At 35.2% G+C, this 3,475-nt stretch overlaps 1 long non-coding RNA gene across 1 annotated transcript; it reads left to right on the top strand.

Moving 5' to 3' along the window:
- The first annotated feature begins 945 nt into the window (after positions 1-945).
- On the top strand, positions 946-2,800 carry LOC128180103 (uncharacterized). The gene is made up of 2 exons (XR_008243185.1): positions 946-1,225; positions 2,283-2,800. It is a non-coding gene; the product is annotated as an uncharacterized LOC128180103 (long non-coding RNA).
- Positions 2,801-3,475: the final 675 nt, after the last annotated feature.

Raw genomic sequence — 3,475 nt, 5'->3', positions numbered from 1 at the left:
CCAGAAAGCAACATCGGACTGTCAATTTTAGAGAAGCGTTTCTAATAAAATCAGTAAAAATAGAAAAGTTGCTAAATATTTTCTTCATGGTAATAAACTAATTATGTCAACATTCATTCAAAATTAAGCCACAATTGCTCACTGAATTATGATATACGCAGAAGAAATATTATTGATTCTCCAAACTACATAATTATGTAGAAAAAAGAAGATGTTTATCACTTTTTATTTGTTTGCAAACGATTTTCGAATGCAAGAAATCCTTCATTGAACAAACTATTCCAAATACACGATTTAGGTATCATAGACAAGTATATTTTACAATGGTATAATGGTAAATACAATAAAATGTGTTCAAACGAATGCTTTTATATTGCTCTTTCCCTCGTTAAAACATTCCTTCACAGACACGTAGCATCTTTTTTTTAAAGTTGGATGGGGGGGGGGGGGGGGGCTCAGCAGACCAAATCTTCACAAGCAATAAAAAACTACTAAAAATAAATACATAAATAAAAAAAAGATATTAAAAAATCTTGAAAATCCTAATCGGTAGAGAATGGGGGGGGGGGGGTAGCGCGTATACCTATCCAACTGTCCTATAACTTCAGTTTCACTTTTACATGCTCTCAAAAAGGTAGGGGTGGGTTGGGGGGGTGGAGAGCCCTTGGTAATTCATTTTTTAATATGTAAATATATATAAAAAGTCATTGCTGCGAGAAAAAGTGGTGGGGTGGGACGCCTAATATTACGTGCCTGCTCCAACAATGTATTCAGATGGAAAACAATCATTTTTTTATTCCAGTGATAGTTCTAATGCATACATCGTTCTAGTTTTCAATTTTTATGCTTATTTTTTTTTTAAATTGATGTAATAAAAGAAAACTCGTTTAAATCATAATTTTTTTTTTGGGGGGGGGGCGAAAGGTAGTATTAAGAAGACAGATTTGCTAGGTAAAACTGAATATGTAGAACAAAAAAGATGATTTTCTTCGATCTGCAGTTAAATCACCAGTTTTGGGGTTTTTTTCTTCGGAAAATGGTGTCTGGGAGCGGGTCATAAAGTTAGACAGGTGAAGCGGATGGGTGTTGGCCTGTGCTTACTGAACCATACAGATCCGCAGTCCCTTGATATATTTTTAAAAGCTAGCAAGAGCAAATTGACAAAATCGGTCAGCTGTAGAGTCATTTGTCAACTCGCTGTAAAATGGCAGGCAAAAGCAAGCAGGTAATGGAATGTCTTCTGTTTTTTCAGATTAAAGTTTTTTCTTGATATGTTCAGCAGAATACATTTGCATGTTGTTTGTTAGTCTAAATGAAGGCTTTATGTTACATGTACGAAGCGATTTGCCACTGTTGTCGTCTGTTCCGCTCCAACACTTTATTACTTTGCAGTGTTTGTCATACGTCAGTGAACATATGATTTCTGCCGATTGATTTCTTGTCTAGTCTTTTTAATGTTGTGCATTGTTGAGAGATATAAGCCAATAGTTTACAACTAGATGTAAGATCGAAATAATATGACAGTAAACGTATCACCATCCGCCATTATCATTTCAGACTTTCCCTACTTTTATTATTTCATCATCTTTGCTTGCCAAGCATTTTCGGTCCTTTTCGCTCCCAATTAATGTTATAATTTTTTTTTACAAAATCTAAATAAAACCAGCACATCTATATTCAGTATGAACATTCTTTTATAAACCGGTACATGTATATTAGGCAGGACTACCGGGGTACATGTAATACCATATTATATAACTACATAAGATACATGCAGATATTCAACAGCGACGAGTAGGGATAGGGAAAAGGGGTCGTGAAAAACGGTAGCCGTTCATACATACATGTAGGACATGACATGTTAACTTTTATAGTTAGGGGTGGGGGTGTCACCCACTTTCCGATAGGTGCATCAATTGACGTAAATAAACACGACTATCTGATTTATTTATACTATTTCCTGCCGAACCGGCATTATTTGATTACAGCCTTTTCTCCGAAGTGTGCATTTTGAGGATGCTCTGCATATTAAAATTTGGAGCACGTGTTAGTCTAAGCTTAAAGTTTTTAAGGAGGAGGAAGGGGGGGGGGTGATTAAAACCCCCCAAAATTGGAGTGACCATCTGTTAATAAAAAAAAGGCTAAAACACAGCATCAGGATACATGTAGCTAAAGTTTCGAAAGAGATATTCCCTTGGAATGGGGTTTAATATAAATAGAAGTATGTGCCAAAGCATTCTCAGTTTTCAAACATTTTTCTAGAACTATTTTTTAATTTTCAGGAACCGGAAGTTGTGATAGAGGATGAATTCGAGAGCCCGGATAAACCTCTGTCGCCATCGGAACGGGTTCTGTTCGGAAGTCTTGTGTTCTTTATGTACAGTGTGTTCATAGTCGCTGTGTGTCTAACTGCCAACTATAACCAGTGACCAGCCGGTCCACGGTTTCAACACTGACTGGTGTATCGACTACTCTTTTCAGACATTGTTAGATTCCAAATAGACCGTCACTGTAACCAGAAGGGGAATTTCCATCGTGACGAATTATGCACGCCAACAGCTGTACATTGTTTGTCCTCTATAATCAAGCTGACTAACTACTTCCATATTATCTCCGAACTATTGCTGAAGTAGAAATTTCGATGGGTTACTGCTTGAGTATGAATGACGAGATAATGTCATTGAAAATTATGATTGATATGTAAACTGAAAATAAGGACAGTTAAGAAATAATCTGGCTTTCTGATCGCTTCTCAACTTCAATATTAAGGTCGAAATAAATGTTCCTGTTGCAGCTTTTATTATGATTGCGTTTTTGAATGCCAACTTCAGCCATGTGGTATTTTTCATACAAAGCAGCAAAGACACGATGCAAATGGGTAAAAACCAAAGCTGTGGACTTATCCGTTATCATCCAAATATCCCCCTCTGGAAATCAAGATCGTTTTGCCCTCTAAACTGAAACTAGCAGCGACTAAGAGCAGCTACTTATTCCGTAAAAGTTAGCAGTTAATAAGGAAAATCATCAAAATACTGAGAGTACTTTTTGCTTTATCACTGGAATTTCTTAAATTAATTATTACAAAATCAATGTAAAATTAAAACTGCATTGATAATGATTGACTAAGTCAGAAGTAGTTACGCTTGCCTGGATAAGGAAATAGCGACCTTTAATAGAAAAAAAATTGACAATAACTTTTGTATACAGGTCATAAATCATAAAGTTGATATCGTTAAAATCACCATATATATCTTAAAATTAACCGTGAGAAAATATTGTTTATGAGATAAATACAGAATACGCAATGAAAACGAACAAATATATGTACAATACAATTATAACTTACTCTAGAAATTTGATGTCATTTATTATAAAGACATATTGTAGGCTCGAATAAAATGGGGTGCATAATTTATTTTACACCCATGATACTGATTTGAAAACATTGTCTAAGCAAGATAGCGTATGCAAACTT

The sequence above is a fragment of the Crassostrea angulata genome, chromosome 4 (genome assembly GCF_025612915.1).
Source record: "Crassostrea angulata isolate pt1a10 chromosome 4, ASM2561291v2, whole genome shotgun sequence".
NCBI classification, from domain to species: Eukaryota; Metazoa; Mollusca; class Bivalvia; order Ostreida; family Ostreidae; genus Magallana; species Magallana angulata.
The sequence above is the reverse complement of the archived record's forward strand: the minus strand, read 5'-3'. Positions and strand labels throughout refer to the sequence as shown.